This window comes from Tachysurus fulvidraco, chromosome 1, assembly GCF_022655615.1.
Source record: "Tachysurus fulvidraco isolate hzauxx_2018 chromosome 1, HZAU_PFXX_2.0, whole genome shotgun sequence".
Taxonomy (NCBI): Eukaryota; Metazoa; Chordata; class Actinopteri; order Siluriformes; family Bagridae; genus Tachysurus; species Tachysurus fulvidraco.
The window spans coordinates 51,125,300-51,146,745 of NC_062518.1; the positions used below are offsets into that span (position 1 = coordinate 51,125,300).

General features: G+C 39.7%; 1 long non-coding RNA gene across 1 annotated transcript; it reads right to left on the reverse strand.

The window, feature by feature from the left end:
• Nucleotides 1-13,142: 13,142 nt before the first annotated feature.
• LOC125141485 lies at nucleotides 13,143-19,411 on the reverse strand. The gene is made up of 7 exons (XR_007140874.1): nucleotides 18,791-19,411; nucleotides 18,519-18,654; nucleotides 17,775-17,805; nucleotides 15,589-15,672; nucleotides 15,226-15,360; nucleotides 15,082-15,146; nucleotides 13,143-13,200 (listed from the first exon to the last, which is right to left on the reverse strand). It is a non-coding gene; the product is annotated as an uncharacterized LOC125141485 (long non-coding RNA).
• Between the last annotated feature and the right edge of the window lie 2,035 nt (nucleotides 19,412-21,446).

Consider the following 21,446-nt stretch of genomic DNA (forward strand, 5'->3'; position numbering starts at 1 on the left):
TCCCTTCGAGTTCTTTCTCCTTCCTTTTTTATATTTTTGTTCTCTTTGACCGTAAGTAACATAATACTACACTTTCGTTCGTTCTTTCTTGCTTTCCGATATTTGAATAAAAATATTTAATTAAAAATGTAACATTATCTTCCTCATTCATTTCCTTTCCTTTTTCTTTTTCTATAATTTCTCTAAACATAAAATCATAGTGTTTTTTCTTTAAACGTTCTGTATTTAGAACCCATACACTTTGTCCCCTTTCTACATTATTCCAGTCTTAAAAAATAAAAACTCATGATACTCAAACTTGTTTCCTTACATCTGATTTTGTCTGTAAACTTTTCTACATTTCTTGTACATAAAATAAAGTCAATCGTTGTCCTGCAAGTTTGTCACTATATCTCTAACCTGCCTCCATGCCCCCCTTTCTTAAACCCCATAGAGGAGATTTTATCTGCGTGGAGGTGGAAGGTGAAGGACAGACCTGACACATATAAGGACAGACCTGACACATACAGTATAAAGACAGACCTGACACATATAAGGACAGACCTGACACGTATAAGGACAGACCGACATGTATTTTATTTATTCTTTTTTATTATCATTGCAGCCCTGGAGTTTTTTTCTCTCTTTTTTCACCTTTTGGTTATACAGTTTTTTTACAATCACTGTGACAGTTTTTTCAATACATTTAACATTAAACTCTTAACACCGTTAGCACAAATGTGGCCAAATGCAGAAGACCAGCAGATCAGAAGATTACTTTGTTTTTTTATTATAATTCCGGTGTTTTTTCTGTTTGTATAACTTGTTGTAAAAATGTCCTTTTGCAAATAAAGTCGTTACTGCAGCAATTCTGTGTCTGTATTTTTTTTACTTGTAAAAGGCCATGATCTCATTTTATAAAAACAACTAGAAAAAGAATGACGGATCTATTTTCATTCATCCTTACCTTTGTAATGTTAGATCAGTCAGACATGTTTACAGATTAGTGACACAGATTTATGTATAAAGCAAACTATGTCTATAGAATTAGTAATCAATGCACATTACCTCTTTAAATATCAGCAATAATTGTTGATTCTGTGTGGAAGCAAAATGTCAATATTCTCCTATATGTTCATTGTCTTATAGACAGCTTATAGAATTATTTTATAGATATTTTCCCTTTCCTACTCATATAAACTCAAATGTTATCCATCAAATTGTTCATTTGAATTCAAAGCTTCAAAATATTAGATTTTTATTCAGACAAAACAACAACTGAAGAGAATCTTTAGCAATAGTCTTACCTGATGTAACAAGGACCATTATAAATAATTCCTGCTAATTGCTGTCAGTCTTGGATGAATGTTGATTTGAACACAAGACGAATAACATTGTTATATCCAGAAAAAAGCCTAATAATCACATTAATATTACTATATATTTATTAATGAGTTGTCTACGTTCATAGTTCTCTTCATGCACTTTTACCCTTGTATAATACAGGACAGGTCAGCATTCAGAAGACTCCAGTTGGGAAACGTCACGTCCGTAAAGCCAATAATAGTCTGTGAAATTGTCTTTATGTGCAAATATAACGTAGTTATACACCGAGTCCACATATTATGTACAATATGAAGGTTTTAATCCCTTGTACACTATAACTGTACTCTAACCTGCTGTGACACGCTGCTCTGACCAAAAAGATATTACACCTGAAGTCATTTATACTGACGTACGTGTCCCTCAGTGACACTTGTTTGGGGATTGTGTAGAAAACCTTCCACACTATTATTACCTAACTGGGTTAGTATTGAAAACACAAGATCAACTATCAGAGTCGGTCTTACCTTGAACGCAGGTGACCTTCCAAGTCCCTCGGTCCTCTTCAAGTTCTTCTACCTAATCTATTGTTTGTATCTTTAGATGAAGGAGTCAGACTTAGACCTTCTTGTCTTTTCAGGATCCTCACAATGGGAGGCCTTGTTTTTATTAAACGCAGTGTAATACAGATAAATGTGTGTAATATATGTAAAGTCAAATTACAAATAAAATCTGCTTCAAATAATCAAACAATTCAAGTGTAAGTAGAAGAAAATAAAATAAACCAAGAAACAGTCTCCAAGTTAAAAACCAAAAGTTATGTGTCACATACACGTACATACAGGGTACGACATGCAGTGACATGCTTTTTACATCTGTCCGGTATATAAGCATAAAAAAAGGAACACAATTTAGGATAAAAAAATAAACCAAAAGGGGATAAATAAATAAAAAAGTATCAACTGTATAAAAAACTATATAAAATATGAAAATATAAGTGAAAATAATGTATATAGATAAATATACATATATAAATATAATTAGTTCTTCAGGTTTTTTGCCGCTGCTGATTGTGTGTTTTTATGCCGACTGTGTTTCTTATACTGCTGACACAAAACCTTGTGATTTCACATCAAGCTTTCAATGTTACTCTCTATCTTGACATTTAAACATGCTACTGAACATTACATCATTTCTTGAGCAGACAAACGATTACGCAAGTTCGTATAAATGGTAAAGAAAACTTATAACAATTCTATAAACTTCTTTCAGCAAGATGATGGGTCTTTATCCAACTGTCTAGGTACAGTGTCTGTTCCTCCTGTTGTTGTATCAGCTTCCTTCTGGATCTCTTCTTCACAGGTTTAATCAGATACATTCACTTTCTTTATTCCATACAACAGTGTCCCCATTTCCTTTAGTTTATTTGACATTACTTTAGTGCATTATTATCCCTCACGGTGTGTTGATAGAAATGTTAAGAGTGGAGTAACTGCCATACCACCAACATCTGGTTATCCTTATGTGACAATCTCATCCAATACAATAAAGAGACAAAGTGACATCAATGCAGCAAAACGAGAGAAAAGTAATAAAAGACAACAAAGACACAAAGCAAGGAAGAAGGAAGTTCTGGCAGACTCAGAAGAAACAAGTCGTAAACTTTACTCTTGTACACATTATATACACAAAGAAAAGTAGTAATAACACTCGGTCAGACAAATACAGACGCTTTAACACACTTTGTCTGTGGTTATTTACTCTATATTAGCTTATTATTATATTATAATAATGATATACAATTATTTTTATCAATAATATAATCATTTAAATTAAATACGACAAATAAATGACTTTTTTGAGTGCAAGCTGGTTGGGAATGAAACCACACACACACACACACACACACACACACACACACACACACACACACACTAAAATGAAAGTACAGCAACAACGACCAAATGTGTACAGTGTGAGTTCTACACGAGAGGAATAAAAGACAAAATCCAGATCCAAGTTAATGTCATCATTTCATAGGTAACACTGACTATAGATTTTTACACTCCAAACTCTTTTCAAGATGATTTTGGAACCTTTTCCAGCCTGATGAGCAAAATCAACTCTTTTTCTGAAGGCCTCAGAAATCTCCCTTGTTTTTGCCCTGATCCACATCAACAAACACACGTCATGTCTTCATTTATGTCTGTGTTGGTACCTGAATCTTCATATTCATATTTGTATCTGTATGTATAAAGTCTGATTTAAACCATGGCTAAGGACATTAACTCATTTATAACATAACTGTTAAAAAGTCTGAAGCTGATTCAAAGACTCTTGTTTTAATAGTTAAATTGTTCATTGTTTACTTCTGTTTGTTGTTGTTATTATTCAGGTGCAGCAGGGTGGATGTCCAACTCCACAGAAAGGTGGATAATTTTTTTTTATGTTGTTAAGTGTTTAATTGTTCATTTTATGTTTTGTATTTATTTTAATGTTTTCTGTATACATTTCTTTTTAAAATACACAAGTTGAAAGGTTTGTTGTGTGTTTGTTTGTTTAAAATATACACAAGCTCACTTTATGGTTTGTTGTGTGTTTGTTTAAAATATACACATGTTCACTTTATGGTTTGTTGTGTGTTTGTTTAAAATATACACCAGTTCACTTTATGGTTTGTTGTGTATTTGGCTTCTTATTCTACTGGGTCACGGGGAACCTGGAGTCTATTACAGGGTACAAGGCAGGGTAGACACTGGACACAATGCCAGTCTATTGCACACACTTTTACTACAGACAATGTAGAGATGCCAATCAGCATATAATTCCTGTCTTTGGACTGAAGGAGGAAACCGGAGAACCCTGAGGAAACCCTGAAACCCCCAAGGTGTGAGGCTGATGTGCTAACCACCGAGCCACCATGCCTCCTTTTACTTCAGTCCACATTCAAGCTGTTTAAGCAACACAAGAAGTCTGAAGTAAACCTACACCATTGTGTTTGTATTTTTGCACTGAATCTACAAGACTAGTAATAAAACACAATAACGCAGAGCCACACTGCTTATTCATCCTGAGAACACCATCCATACAGTGAAGCCCGGAGGTGGAGGCATCATGCTTTGGAGAAGCTTTTCATCAACAAAATGTACAGAGTCGTTGCAGTTGTAAAAGTTGTAAGTGCAGAAGTTGCTGTGAAACCTTTAAATTAGTCTCAGAGTAGCAGTTATGTGCTATAATAAGCTTCATTCAGTCGTGTTGTTGTTTGAATTAAAGATCACATGATCTCACTACAGATACATGTTTATGGTAAACAACATGAACTCCAAGGAGCAATAAAAAATGTCAAAGTCCTGGAAAAGGATGAATTGTGGTTGGATTATTAAACAATTGTACATTTTACACACAAATAAAAAATAAAATCTATTATTATAAATGTGAGTAAATAAATAAATAAATGGGCCGCTCTCCTACACACTGCTCATTAGTGACCCTTGAACCATATTTAGTTTGGATTATGTTCATTGTAGAGAAAGCTGCCTCACAGTTGTATGTAGAGCCTTTTCAAAAAAAGTTGTATGTATCACAGTTGTATGTAGAGCCTTTTAAAGTCTTTTCACCTTTAAGCACAAAAGCATGGGTCAGTTTTTAATGTCCTTATTAAGAGCTTCAGAATCTACAAACATTGTCTGTTTCCCTAAATGTCACAAACTAATGGGTAACTAACATGGATTAGCTGTGGTCATTAACCAAGGACTAAAACAAACCAACGGAACACGAAATATAATTTCCTACCATTCAACACCATAAAACACGTTCTCACGTGTGTAATGTAATCCCTTCTGTCTGGGGTTTAGATTTCTTTCGTTTTAACAACCAAACGCAGCTCAGAAGTCCGGCATCGTCCATGTGTTTAAGGTAAAGGAGCACCGTACAAAGATGGCGGCGGGTTTGACGCATTTTTAGGACCCCAAGGCGACATCTAGTGTGTAGATATCTATGTAGTGTGTAGATATCTATGTAGTGTGTAGATATCTATGTAGTGTGTAGATATCTATGTAGTGTGTAGATATCTATGTAGTGTGTAGATATCTATGTAGTGTGTAGATATCTATGTAGTGTGTAGATATCTATGTGGTGTGTAGATATCTATGTAGTGTGTAGATATCTATGTGGTGTGTAGATATCTATGTGGTGTGTAGATATCTATGTAGTGTGTAGATATCTATGTGGTGTGTAGATATCTATGTGGTGTGTAGATATCTATGTAGTGTGTAGATATCTATGACCGAACATTAGCCACATGCTAAAAGTAGCGACTCTACAGCGCAAGTGTTCATGGGATATGTAGTTTTCACACAGTGTAGATATCTATGGCTGCTTACCGAACATTAGCCACATGCTAACAGTAGCCCGTCTACAAAGCATCATGGGATATGTAGTTTTCACACAGTGTAGATATCTATGGCTGCTTACCGAACATTAGCCACATGCTAACAGTAGCCCGTCTACAAAGCATCATGGGATATGTAGTTTTCACACAGTGTAGATATCTATGGCTGCTTACCGAACATTAGCCACATGCTAACAGTAGCCCGTCTACAAAGCATCATGGGATATGTAGTTTCCACACAGTGTAGCTATCTTTGCACCCTTACGAGCTGAAATAAAATAAACAAATCACCTGAACGGCTTCCCAGGCGGCTGGAACACCAAATTCCCTCCTCTGAAGCTGTAGATCTTTCTGTAGTCCCTCCTCTACCGAACCGATCCTTTATCGCCATAGCAACGATACTCCAAAGCCCGTCCGAGGTAAGTCCCAACTGGTCCATGAATTCCTCCCAGTCACATCGTTAACTAAACTAAAGTGTAGGAAAGCAGTCAGATAGTCAGGAGGATTAGCGTAGCTTCGGCTGTCTGTGCAGCAGACTCAGAAGAAACAAGTCGTAAACTTTACTCTTGTACACATTATATACACAAATAAAAGTAGTAATAACACTCGGTCAGACAAATACAGACGCTTTAACACACTTTGTCAGTGGTTATTTACTCTATATATTAGCCTTAAAACTCGCAGGAGACAAACAACAAACCTCTCACACCGATCTGCAGCTCTAAACTCCACCCCTTCATCCAATCATAATTCTCAGTATACCTGCAGAGGCGGGAATAAGAAGGACAAGGGCCAATCAGAAAGAAATGAACTAACCTGCTGGGCAAAGCCACGTTTTTAGACAGTGTATTACTAACAAACTCTTAAAGGGGACGTGCACAATTATTTTATCACAAAGACACAGTTATGATATTATATGAACCACAAACAATCATAAATGCCCCATTACATGAAAATAAAAGAAATGATACTTAATATAACCCCAGCTGGGCTACACTAATGTTTCGGTAAATATATAACGTTTGTTTTGAAACAGTTTTTGAAAGTGGTGTTTACTGAATTAGTTTAGTTTCTCTACCTCTCATGCTGTATATCTGTTGTTTTTTTTCTTCCCCCATTAAGGGAATTGTGCGAGTTCCTGTACCGTGTCAGTACGCCCACAAACTGACCTTCCTGGTCGGTCAGAGCATCCACAAAGAGCCCAACGTCAACCTGGACGACTTGCTTTACTATTTGTAAAAGGTGTTCTGTGTTGATCAAGAGAAGAATTCTTAAGAATTTATTTGCAATTTGCAAAATTTGTTGTAGGTTAAAAGTAAAATGCAGTCTTCGAGACTGAAGCTTGTTTGTTTCAAGAACAATTTAACATTCCTAACTTGTTTTTTCTTGTACTAAAATAAAAGCTCTTTGCCTGTTGATTGCCTGAACATGCCCACTCTTTGCACTTTTGTGGTCATTGAGGTGCCATTACTTAAAACATAAAACTGATCGTATAAAATACTTCTAGATAATTGCCTCCAACATTTATTCTGCAGTTCTTAATTATTTAAGACTATTTAGTGGTGAATAAAAACATTTTGTTTCTGGTTGTTTTATTGCATGTCCAGTTGATGGTGTTCTCTCACAGCTTTTAGGATGGTATGAGTTTTAGATGGAGCTGCTGTAATAAACTTTGTCTAATAAAGTAACCAGAAAGTTTACAATGACAAAGTGAAATGAGGACCACAGATTCAGTTTCAGTGTTCTGTTAAAAATATAACGCAACAAATGCTCAATTATTCACATAAATGTGTGATAAAATTATTAATAAACTATATACTGACTGCCCCATTATACCTCTGGGAACCCCTTTAACTAATACTCCTAGCACTCAAGTTGCACTCTATTTGTAAAGAGGATATGAATAGTACGGAAGCTTATTGCATTCATTCATTCATTCATTCATTTTCTACCGCTTTATCCGAACTACCTCGGGTCACGGGGAGCCTGTGCCTATCTCAGGCGTCATCGGGCATCGAGGCAGGATACACCCTGGACGGAGTGCCAACCCATTGCAGGGCACACACACACACTCTCATTCACTCACGCAATCACACACTACGGACAATTTTTCCAGAGATGCCAATCAACCTACCATGCATGTCTTTGGACCGGGGGAGGAAACCGGAGTACCCGGAGGAAACCCCCGAGGCACGGGGAGAACATGCAAACTCCGCACACACAAGGCGGAGGCGGGAATCGAACCCCAACCCTGGAGGTGTGAGGCGAACGTGCTACCCACTAAGCCACCGTGCCCCCTTCTTACTGCATTCACTCAAGGTAAAAAAATTCTACTTTATTTTTATGAATTAATGAGTTAATTATCTCAGAATTATGAGAATAATCTTCATGAAAAAGTTATTTTGCTCTGTTTTTCTGAATTAATGAGATCCCTTAAACTTAAAATGTGGGACATGTTTACTATCATCCAATCCACCTAAAATAGAGCTCCTGGCAAGATTTTGAGGGATCTCATTAATTCAGAAAAACACAATTCATTTTTCTTTTTTTTATGAAAAATGATCTCATAATTCTGAGATAATTAAGTCGTTAATTCAGAAAAACAGAGTAGATTTTTTTCCTCAAGTGAATGCAATACGCTTCTGTAGAATCGGCTCCTTCAGAGACGGAAGACAAAGAACGCTCCTGGCCCAGACGGGGTCTCTCCATCCTGTCTCAAAGCATGTTCTGACCAACTGGCTCCTATCTTCACCCATATCGTTAACAGATCCATTTATCTTTCTATGCCAATTAAGGAAGTTCGGTCTGCCACAGGAGCTGTTGATGCAGTTCTACACTGCAGTCATTGAATCTGTCCTGTGCAAATACATCCATAACCATCTGGTTTGGAGCAGCAATTAAAAAGGACAGAAACAAACTGCAAAATACACTGTAAAAATAGCAGAAAAAATAATTGGTGCCCCCCTGCCCACTCCCCAGGACTTGTATAAGAACCAGAATCCGGGTAGTAAAATCACTACTGACCCTTAGCACCCTGGACACAACCTCTTTCAGCTCTTTCCTTCTCTCAGACACTACAGAGCTTTGCTTACTGCCAGACACAGGAACAGTTTCTTTCCCCAGGCCCCTTATAACCCTGATTAATAACCCACCATACTAATATTCCCTGCTTCATATCTATAAGTACTGCATTATCAGAGCTGTCAGTCATCACACCATCCGTATATGTTACACACACTACTGCTGCTGTATATTGTACAAAAGCATATTACACAATATTGTTATTAGCACTACCATGCACTTCTCACACTTTATACACATAACTGATCAGTCATGTATTCTATATTCATATTTAATACTCATTCTGTCTATATCGTATGACATCGTCTACATCGTCTTGTACAGTTTGTATAGTATAGTGTTATTTATGTCTGTACTTTTAGAGAGTCACAAACAGCTGGAACCAAGTTCCTCGTGTGTCAACACACTTGGCCAATAAACCTGATTCTGAGTCCAATAATTAGACAACAATGACTTTTTCTTAATGTATAATTTACATAAAAGAAAAACAATAACAAGTGGAATTCTGGGAAAAATTACTATAAACTAGTTTTATTGTCATTAAAATGTATCAAGTATTTTTTCATAATTGCCTATTGAATTGCTTTATTTCTGTCATTTAACCAAGTTTTAATTTACCAATAAATGTGAGAAAATTAAACAAATCCATTATCAATTAATTGAAATAAATTCACAAAAGAGAAAAAAGCAGCAATGAATGTGTGTTTTTATTTATGCTTGTTTTAGATTAAAAGCCAAAGTTATTAGAGAGATAGAGAGATAATATGGATATAAATAATATTAGATTAATTATTTTTTATAATTTAATAATACGACTACAGACTTGAACAAAACTTATTTGTGGTTCTTTCATTTATTTATCTATTTATTTATCCATCCATCCCCACCCCACGCGCGCGCTCATTCCACCTTGGTCTCGAGATCAGTGGTGTTTGTGCGCGCGCTCTCACTCTGACAGGAATTGTCAGTGAGGCGGCTGCTGTTCTCTCCGTTACTTTACAACACTTTTTATCGGCTCATTTTCCTAATAACTGCCGTCAAATAACATTTATTTTATTGTTTATTTTACTTACAACCCGCTTGTTGATGTGTGACTCGGAGTTGGCATAGAAACGGACCGGTACATCTTATTAGCAGGAAGCTAATCAACTTTTGTTTATTTGTTCACTTATTTTGGAAAATGAGGGACCGTCTGTCTGAGCTGAAGTCGGTAAGTGACGTCATATGAAATGCAACAGTTTTTTATTGTTTAAAGCCGGGTTTAAACTGTTTTTCGGATGCTATCGTCAGGTCAGTTCTAATATCCAGGCTGAAGCCCAAACGACGGCCATTTTTGATCAGTAGTGCACTAAATAGTGAACAGAACACAGTTGTGATCCGTGGGGAATTGCGGTTATGAAGGAATCAGAGAATTGTGTAGGATTTGGCCTTGGATGTGTTCGAGTAGCGCAGCTTTTACGCAGCGCAGCGCAGGATTTACGCAGTGAATTACACATAGCATATGGGGGTTAAGTGACACCCACATTTTTACATACACACTCAAAAACAAGAGTTTTGTAGTATGGGATCTTGTTTGTTTGTACCTTCTCTGTATATTTTGAACACTTTTGTCATTCTGTGAAATTTAGGATTAGCATTGAATGTTTTTCTAAAGTTTATATGACTGAATATCTGACTGAATGAATGGCAGACAGAGTGTCTGACTGGTTCTCTGGCTTTCTATCACTGTCTGACTGATTAATGGACAGGTTTAATTAGTTGTCTGATTGAATGTCTGACTCACACCTTGACTGACTGTGTACAATGTGCAGACTTAAGAACCATGATTGGAGAAATTCACGTCCTCTAAAAGGTTCAAGATATCTCCGAGTCAAAAGTTTAATCTTCATAAAGTCCTTAATTCCAGCTCCCTACATGAGGCACTAATAATACAGACATATTTCGAGTGACCAGCCATTGTAAAACGGTTGCTATCTGTTTACAAGCTGATTTCTTTCTATTCTAGATGTTGCATAATCATTAGGGGCAGCTTTGCAGTCTGCCCCATGTAGCTGCAGACACTTATTATTGCACCTTGTGGTCAAAAATGGGATCTGCAACAAGCATGTGAAAAGGCCTGGCTGCAATCTTGATTGAACATACTGGCACTATTCCTGTCTTGTTAGTTAGACTTTTGCACTCGCCTGCAAAAGTATTGCCACCCTATCTGTCCACTCACCACCAAAAGTTTTGGCACCTTATGTCCACTCACCTCCAAAATTATTGCTGACCCGTGGTCCATTTCTTGCTTCCTCAAGCCAACATCAAAGTTTAAAAAAATCTAGTTTTCTATTTTAAATTTTTGGAGAAATTTCCTCCATTCCTCAGGCATCCTCTCACTTTCTAAAACCCTTTTGAACAAATAGTTAAAAATTCCACTGCTGCCTCTCCTAGACACTTCCAGACTTCTACCGGGATGTCGTCAGGACCAACTGCCTTTCCGCTTTTCATCCTCTCCATCACTAGTGTCTAACTTAGTGTACAACTCATCATATGCCTTCTGCTTCCCCTTAGACCCCTCCCTCTTCACTCTGCGCTGTAACTCCTTGTGTTCCTGTCTATTCTCTTCAGTAATGTCCATATCCCACTTCTTCTTGGCTAATCTCTTCCTCTGGATGCTATCCTGAACTTCCTCATTCCACCACCAAGTCTCCTTATCTCCTTTCTCCCTGTCACCCTGATCACTTCTGCTGTAGCTTCCTAGTCATCTGGCAGCACTACCTGACCACCCAGAGCCTGCCTCAACTTCTGCCTAAATTCCTCACAACATTCCTCCATTTTCAGCTTCCACCACTTGGTTTTCTTCTCTATCTTTGACCTCTTCCCATTACAGACCATCCTACACACCACCATCCTATGCTGTCTGGCTACACTCTCTCCCACTATCACTTTACAGTCACTAATCTCTTTCAGATTGCCTCTTCTACACAGGATATATTCTACCTGTGTTCTCCTAACTCCACTCTTGTAAGTCACTCTATGTTTCTCCCTCTTCTGAAAATAAGTGTTATCCACAGCCATGTCCATCCTCTTTGCAAAGTCCACTACCATCTGCCCTTCGAGATTCCTTTCCTTAACTCCAAACTTGCCCATCACCTCCTCATCACCTGTGTTCCCCTCGCCAACATGTCCATTAAAATCTGCTCCTATCACCACTCCCTCACCAGTGGGAATACTCTCCATCATCTCATCTAATTCACTCCAGAATCTCTCTTTCTCCTCTAACTCACAACCTACCTGTGGGGCATAACCACTAACAACATTCAACATCACCCCTTCAATCTCTAACTTCAGACACATCACCCTGTCTGACACTCTTTTCACCTCCAGAACATTCCTCACAAACTCCTCCTTTAGGACCACACCTATCCCATTTCTCTTACTATCCACACCATAATAAAACAGCTTGAATCCTGCTCCTATACTACGAGCCTTGCTACCCTTCCACTTGGCCTCCTGTACACACAGTATATCCACCTTACTTCTCTCCATCATATCAGCCAGCTCTCTACCGTTCCCTGTCATAGTACCAACATTCAGAGTTCCTATTCTCAGTCCTACACTCTTACCTTTCCTCTTCTCTCTGTCTGTATGCGAGAACTTTGGCAGGTTGAAAACAAGCTGGGCAGCTGCATTTTGGATCATTTGCAGAGGACGGATTGCGTTCATAGGTAGACCTGCCAGCAGTGCATTGCAGTAATCCAGTCTAGAAATGACAAGAGACTGAACAAGTACCTGGGCAGTCTTTTTTTTTGAAAGAAATGAGAGAAGTGATACCGGTCTGTAGTTACTGATGTCTGATGGATCCAGAGCAGGTTTCTTTAGGATGGGAATAACCCTTGCTCTCTTGAAAGTAGTTGGTACCTGAACAGATGCTATGGATCTATTGACGATAGTGGAAATGAAGGGCAAGAGGTCTTGTGAGATAGTCTGGAGCATAGTGGTAGGGAGTGGATCCAATGGGCAGGTGGTAGGATTGCAGGACTGGATGAGTTGTAAAATCTCTTCTGCTGCCACAGTTGAGAAATGTGACAACGAAGGTGTAGAGGAATGCATACTCTGAGATGCAAGTGCAGTCGGGGCTGAAGTGAAGGTCCGGCAGATTTCCTCAATCTTCTCCTGGTAGAAAGAAGCAAAGTCTTCTGCAGTCAGGGAGGATGAAGGTGGAGCCGGGGGGTTGAGCAGAGAAGAGATGATGTTGTGGAATTTCCAAGGGTCATGTGAGGAAGATTCAAGCTTTTCCTTGTAGAAGGAAGTCTTGGCAGAAGTCACATCTGAGGAGAACTTGACAAGAAGTGTTCTGTAAAAATCAAGATCTGCATCAAGTTGTGATTTCTTCCACTTTCTCTCTGATGATCTTAGCTCTCTTCGATTGTTGCGCAGCACATCTAAAAGCCAAGGAGCAGAACAAGAAGTTTTCTTGGGTTTAGTGAACATAGGGCAGAGGAAGTCCATAGTTGAGGAAAGAGATGAGAGGAAAGTATCTGTGGCTGAGTCTAAGGGTAGTGAGGAAAAAGACTTAGTATCAGGAAGGGAAGAAAGAGTGCCAGAAGCTACAGATGAAGGGGAGACAGAGTGAAGGTTGCGGCGAGTAAGAGCGAGGGGGTGAGAGGTAGTTCTAGGTAAGATAGGTAGAGTGATGGTGAAGGATAGCAGGTGATGATCAGAGACGTGGAGTGGGGTAGCAGTCACGTCTGTAGCTGGAGAAGGACGGGTGAAAACCAGGTCCAGGACATTGCCTCCTTTGTGTGTGGGGATGTAGCTGTTGAGTGTGAGGGAGAAAGAGTCGAGAAGAGACAGGAGGGAAGAAGAATGTAGCTTGTCAGAGGGGAGGTTGAAGTCACCAAGCACTGTCAGGGGGGGAGCTATCGGAAAGGAAAGCACTAAGCAGTGAGTCCATTTCTTCCAGGAAGTCTCCTAGGGGACCAGGAGGGCGGTAGACAACAATGATAAGGTTGATAGAGGTAACTGAAATGGCATGAAATTCAAAAGAAGAGATGGTTAAATGAGAGAAGAGTAGAGGTGTAAAAGCACCATTTCTTTGACAACAATAAACCTGTACCACCACCCCTGCCTGTTTCTCGTGGTGAGTGAGAGAAAGCATAGGCAGAGGATAAAGCAGCTGGTGTAGCAGTGTTCTGTGGGGATATCCAGGTCTCTCTTAGAGCAAGAAAATCAAAAGGAGTAATGGGAAGTTAAAGCAGAGATAAAATCAGCTTTCTTTACCGCAGACTGACAATTCCAGAGCCCACCTACCACTACTGTTTGAGACTTACACAACAGAGGAGGGTAGATGAGGTTATTGGGATTGTGACCTCTGCTTTGTGGATGAGGGCGTCTGCGAGAGTAGGCCTTGAGTACAGAGATGGGTTTAAGGCACATATTTGTAGTCAAACAAGAGTGAGAATTAAGGTATGGTAGAATATATCAAAACAGTACTAGAAACTAATGTTAGAGAGAGAGATACTGAGCAGAGAACCTTCAATTTAAATAGGTAAGCCCTGCCCCCAATTCACACCTTAAGGGAGACTGAAACTACTCCTGATTAATCAGTTGAGAGAACAACAAAAACCAACAATGCTAAAGAATATAACAATTCAAATCACACTACTCTAGAACAAAGTGAGTTAAGCAGATAGTATACAAAAGACAGGAACCTACTTTACCAGAAGACAATAATCAAATGTAGAGAGTTAAAGCACACACATGAACAATAACGTCACACAGCACACCGTTGCGCTAAAAAGTTGGCGAGGTTATAGAGGAAGCAATGTGATGTATTCAATGCAAACATTATAAGCTGGTTCACGTAACCACTTTATATAACACTTAACACACACGCGTTACCAGGTAACGTGCGCGTGTGTTAAGCAAAAAAAAAAAAAAAAAAGTCTTCGCCCGGCACATATTTGTGATGAATGTCGATGTAGATCGACGTAAAAGTCGCATCAAATCCGCCTTGGCTGTTCACACTACTCCTGAAGAAGTCTGACCTGGTCACTTGACCCCCAAAAAAATCGGATTTGGGCCACTTTTACCTGCAGTGTGAACAGGGCCTTAGATGGTCCCTATCTTGTTTGCCACACTACGTTGGATATTCAGTGGACGTCCGCCAGTACATATGCCATTAAAACAATACTTGGGCATTTTGATTGTGAAAAATGTAGTAGGTTGAGAATCATGTCGCTGAATAGAATTTGGCAAAAATGACTATTGCACATTAAATTAGAAAGTTTTTGAACCCGGAAGTGTTTATATAAAACCTTTACCTCAGTGCAGACTGTTCCGCCATCCGCTCGACCAGCTGCTCCGAACTTCGTAACAACCACCTAATCTGATGAAAAAATAAAATAAAATAGAAAATATATAAATTACATAGAAATTTCTATACTTCTGCACAAATAAAGACGCACTTCGCTGTTCCCGTGGTCCCTCTGGACCCCACTCATTTCAGGCACCTCATGGGTCCACATGGGGTCATACTGTCGCATCATCGAAATTGTGGTGTGTGCCCGGCTCATTACCAGCTGAGCCAGGTTCGATAAATCCTGCGGTGGGTCGACAAGAGAGTAAAATTACCAATGTATAAAACATATTTCAAATGTCAGATATTACAGTTGTTACACCTGTTATATATTGGTAACCATGGACACTAATGTTGCCATCCCCCCCATTACTGCACTCTTCATTGGTTTCCAGTTTCTGCTGCATTAGATTTTAAACTGACAATGTATTCATGGACAGACTTCTAAAGCAATTCTGTAAGACAGACTTACTGGATCAAATACTGCCAGGTTGGCCACACGCAGGGCCACAGCGGCCACAGCCTCCCCGAACCCAGAAATATCCAAAGGCTGGACCTGGTGCAGAATAGAGTAAAAACAAATTCACATTGTCACTAATGTTAATGTATTTTCCAAAACAAATGCTTGTAAAAAAATCCCCAAGAGTCCAAGGAACTGGAATATGTAAGCCTTTTAATCCAAAACGCTTTGCTCGCCTCACAAGTATTACATTTCTGACCAAAAACTGTAAACAGTAGTTCACTTCTGTCCTTTGTTTCACTTCTCATTGGAGGCTTATAAAACTAACTATTGTAGTACAGGGTCTAACGAATCAAACAAGCCCTCTCATGAGCCAATCGGTGCCTGTGGTGCAGAGATAGGCAGCTAAGAAGCCGATGATGTCTCCATCCTATGTGGGACACCCTCCATTTGATTGACAATTGCTCCCTCCAGTAGCGATGTGATGTTCCACGAGCATCATAGCTCTTTAGCCAATAAACAGACGATTCCAACGATATGCAACATGACACATCTGTTAAGGGAGGGCTGCACAGTGGAGCATGCGCATATTAATTTTTTAAAAATTTATTGCACAATTCTCAAACTTCTCACTCTCACGCCTCAGGGTGTCAGTTTACAGGCCTTTTTTCACAGCAGGCTTCTAGACTGAGGGGTTCTCTTTGTTTTAGGGCTTTCAAACTAAGCATGCAGTGTTTTTATACAAAGTTATACAGTAAACAAGAAAAACATGAACGGACGGACATGTCCGTAGAAAAATATTCATATAAAATCCATTTTTGAGTCTTTTGACTTCAATGTTTTTTTGGTGAAAGCCAAGACATGTGGCTATGACCCTCAGTTGTTGTTTACCTCCCATCATTAAATACAGCAATGTATTTAATCAGTTTATCAGGTAAACGACTCTGACGGAAATCAAAACCCTCCATTCTAGCCTCTGTAACTCTGTCAGTATGGCCTAGAATCACCCTGACACTTGTATCAGAAACTAGAGACTCTCTTCTTTACAATGAGACCAGGCTCACCTCTGTGTGTCAAAGTATGTGGGAGCTGTACCACTTTTAGGTGGGTGTGTCATCTAGGTGAAAATCATGAATAGGGGGCTACCACATAAATTAACCACAACTATTTTCATGATTTTCGCCTAGATGACATAAGTGCTGAAGACGCAAAGTAAAATAAATAAATACATAAAATAATAAAAATCGCTCTTGGATCAAACTGATCATTTTCTTTCCCATCGACGACATGTCCTGCATTTTAATGTAATTTCTATTGTTTATTTATGAAAGTAAAAATGATCCTTATAGTTTTAGGGTGGCTGAGATTACAGACAGGGGGCTGAAGCCACCCTAAAAAAGGGCTAGAACCCCCCCCGGGTGACAATTCGCAACGCATTCGCCAGGAATCCTTTTTGACACCGATTATTACAAACATCTCCCTCATATATGGCCAGGAATGTCCTCGTTGTTAGTTATTTTAACATCGGTGACTCCCTCTGAATGAACATTAGCCATTCCTTTTGTAGGCGCTGCTCATTGTTAGCTCCGCTATCCTTAGTCTATGTCTGATAGCCAGTAAATACAGTACACCAGTCACATGGGGAAAAAGCTGCACAATGATAGGATGATAGGCTGGAAACAGCGTCCAATGAGAAGGAATAATACTAAAAGTAACGAGTCCGTTTGGGAAATGTAAGAAGTAAAAAGTACAGATATTTGTGTAAAAATGTAATGAGTAAAAGTCAAAAGTTGTCCGAAAAATAAATAGTGGAGTAAAGTACTGATACCAGAAACATGTACTTAAGTACAGTAACGAAGTATTTTTACTCCGTTACTTCCCACATCTGGCGATAATACAAGTTACTAATTGTGAATAGAAATGTTGGAGTGGAGTAACTGCCATATCACATGTAACTGCCATACAACATACACATGGTTATCCTTATCTAACAATCTCATCCAATACTATAAAGAAACAAAGTGAAATTAATGCAGCAAAAAGAGAGAAAAGAAATAAAAGACAACAAAGACAGAGAGCGAGGAAAAAGGAAGCTGTGGAAAATAAACTAAAAGAAATGGGGCAATTGTTTTGACAAATTTAATATATCTGATTAAAAAACTGTAAAGAAAAAGACGAAGGAGGAACAGACACTGTACCTAGACAGTTGGATAGAGACCCATCATCTTGCTGAAAGAAGATTATAGAATTGTTAAGTTTTCTTTTCCATTTTTATAATGACAAGTTTCATTTACCTTTATATGAATGTATGTAACCATTATGTGATTAAGAAATTATATAATTTTCATTGGTATGTTTTAGATATTAAGACAAAGAGTAACAGTGAAAGCTTGAAAGGAAATCACAAGGCTTTGTGTCAGCAGCATAAGAACACACAATAGGCCGTGCAGCCTAGGAGACATCTCAGGATGTTTTGCAGAAGCATGAGATCATGAGAGACCTGACGATATGCTGACAGAAGCAGAATGACGTTATGAGATCATACTAATAAATGGTATAAATAGGGTTTTAGAACCAGTTATCGGTGTGCATTCACCTAGAGCCAAGCTCATTGTGTTATACTCTGTTATTGCTTATAGAGGGTGCATCAGGAGAACAAACTCAGGCTTACACTTCGAGAGAGTTTCTTGGTTTGTTTTATCTTTGCATTTTACTTATTTCTACTTACACTAGAATTGTTTGACTATTTGAAGGAGATTTTTGTTTGTAATTCTTTTCTTTTACCTTACATATATTACACACACATCTATCTGTATTACATTACTTTTAATAAAAACAAGGCCTCCCATTGTGAGGATCCTGAAAAGACAAAGAGGTCCAAGTCTGACTCCTTCATCTAAAGATACAATCAATAGATTAGGTAGAAGAACTTGAAGCGGAACCTTTGTTAGAAGACCGAGGGACTTCGAAGGACACCCGTGTTCAAGGTAAGAGCGACTCCAATTGTTGATCTTGTGTTTTCAATACTAACCCGTGCAAACTAGGACACATCCTTTAGTGGGATTGTGGAAGGGTTTCCTACACAATCCGAAAACAAGTGTCACTAGAGGATACGTATGTCAGTATAATTACTTCATAATGTACAAAACATATTCCGAATGTCAGATATTACAGTTATACCCGTTATATAGATAACCATGGACACTCAGCTCACCTGATGTTCTCCCACACCCCCCATTACTGCACTCTCTCCATTGGTTTCCTGTATCTGCTGCATTAGATTTTAAACATTGACCATATAGACTTCTAAAGCAATTCTGTAAGTCACTCTGGACAAGGACATCTGCCACACATGGGCCGGGGGGGTGGGTGTTGCCTTTTCTCTGTGCCTTTATTCTTTTCTTACCAGGTTAAAACCCATATAAATCCCTACGCATTTAGGCTTCGGCTTTAGGATTAGTTTTAGGCTTCAGGGGAGGACAAGGCCAAAATAACTAACAGAACAATCTTCCTCAAAATCCCTCTCTCTTACTAACCCAAAATGAAAGAAAATAAAATACAATCATCACTTACCTAACTCCCTCTCAGTATCAGGCATGGGTACAGCACAAACAAATCTATCAGTTGAAAGAATAAACAGAACAAAACAAAACGCACAGGCTCAACACACTCTGAACACAAATTTACAAACTTTCTCAGACGAGACAATCAACGATACATGAAATGGATTAACAGTTAGAGAATAGAGCATACGAATGTGCAATGTTAAAGCACAACACAAACAAAGCAATCACGATGACACAAAAAGGTAAAGAGGCCTCAATCAGGGATCCAGGCAGTCCTTTTATCTGGAACAGGTGGAGATGATAACCAATCAGAGCCTTCCTCATATTCCACACAGGAAGCAAGCTGCACACAGGAAGCTCTCGCATCTTCCAATTTATATGCCTGGCTGAGTATTTTTTATTCAATTCCGAGTTATCTTGAGTCTACACTTTAATTCTTGACAAAGTATTTACTTGTCCTGCAGCGTCAGCTTTTAGCCAGCGAGCATAACTAGCTTGTTAGCTCGGCTACGGCTAGTACAAGCTCTCGCATCTTCCACATTTTCATTTCACAGACTGGAGTGAGAGGCAGAGAGTTGACCTGCTCAGTCCAGTGGCTCGCTCCCACCCTGCTCTCCTCCATGTCCTTTCTCATCTTTTAGAATCAAGTGATTTACAATAAATAAATAAATAAACAAACAGGTTAAATAGTCCGCATCTAGCCGGCTAGCACAAGTAGCCCATTAGCTCGGCTACCGCTACTACAATCTGTTGTACTTGCTCTGTAACACCATGCCGGTTACGTCTCTGTCTTTGAGTGCAGGTGAGGACGCATTGGAGCTGCACTTGGTAGAACTCCAGCTGGTTGCTGTGGAGAAGCAGATCCGCGAACTACAGGTGAAGCAGGCCGAGCTGCGGGAGCGGAAAGCCGCGCTGGAAGCTCCCCGGTCGGTCGCTCACCTGTCTCAGGTAAACTCCCAGGATGTAACTACCACTCCCTCCACCTCTACCCCGCGTGTTTCTCTGTCCAGGCCCAACACACCGATGAAGTGGCCTGCCCAGGAGCTGTTCACTCCGGCGCCAGGACACCGCAGGCCCTGGGTGCAGCAGCGGAGGACGCGTGCCGGTCCCCGGCCTAGGACCTCTCCCCCTCCACCACCGCCGGTCTTCGAGATCCCCACCCGGAACCGCTTCGCCCCCCTTCGCAAGGCGGACTGCGACAACGTGATCATCGGAGACTCCATCGTCCGCCACGTCCGTGCTACGGTGGCTAAAGGTAAGGCTCGCACTCACTGCTTACCTGGTGCTCGTGTTCTTGATGTCTCTGCACAGGTACCTAGAGTCGTGAGCAGAAACACCAAAGCTGTGGTTCTTCATGTCGGCTCGAATGACACCAGCCTGAGGCAGTCGGAGATCCTGAAGAGGGACTTCAACACCCTGGTGGAGACGGTTCGCAGCACATCGCCCACGACGAGGATCATCGTGTCTGGACCACTTCCAACTTACCAGCGAGGAATTGAAAGGTTCAGTAAACTTTTCGCTTTAAATGAATGGTTACAGTCATGGTGTCAGGCTCAGAAACTACTCTTTATCGATAATTGGAATGTTTTCTGGGAGCGTCCTAGGCTATTCCGTGCTGACGGCCTGCACCCCAGCAGAGTTGGAGCGGAGATCCTCTCGGACCACATCTCCAGGGCGCTGAACACCTTCTGACTGGTAAACTACTCTTTAAATTTAAATCTCAATAGCCATCCTTCACCTCAGCACATTGACACAGAAAATGCACACATAGCTCACCCTATAGAAACTGTGTCTGTTCCCCGAGCAGTGAGATCCAAAAGTAAATACACGAGAAGTCCTCGAAATAATCTTACTGTAATTAGACCAGAAAAATGCCAAAGAAACAAACAAAAACAGTTCTTAAAGCTTGGACTTCTGAACATTAGATCTCTTGCACCCAAAGCACTTATTGTAAATGAAATGATCTTAGATAATAGCCTTACTGCACTCTGCCTCACCGAAACGTGGATTAAACCAAATGAATACATCAGTCTAAACGAGTCTACACCATCAGGATATATCTATAAGCACGAACCTCGTCTGACTGGTCGTGGAGGTGGTGTCGCCACTATCCTTAGTGATTACCTCACTGTTACCCAGAGAACACAGCATAGATTTAGTTCTTTTGAAGTGCTCGTCCTTAATGTTACACTATCGCACGTGCACACGAAGAAATCCCTGATGTCTCTTGCTCTAGCGACCGTGTACAGACCCCCAGGGCCCTACACAGTTTTTCTTAGAGAATTCACAGATTTTCTCTCAGAC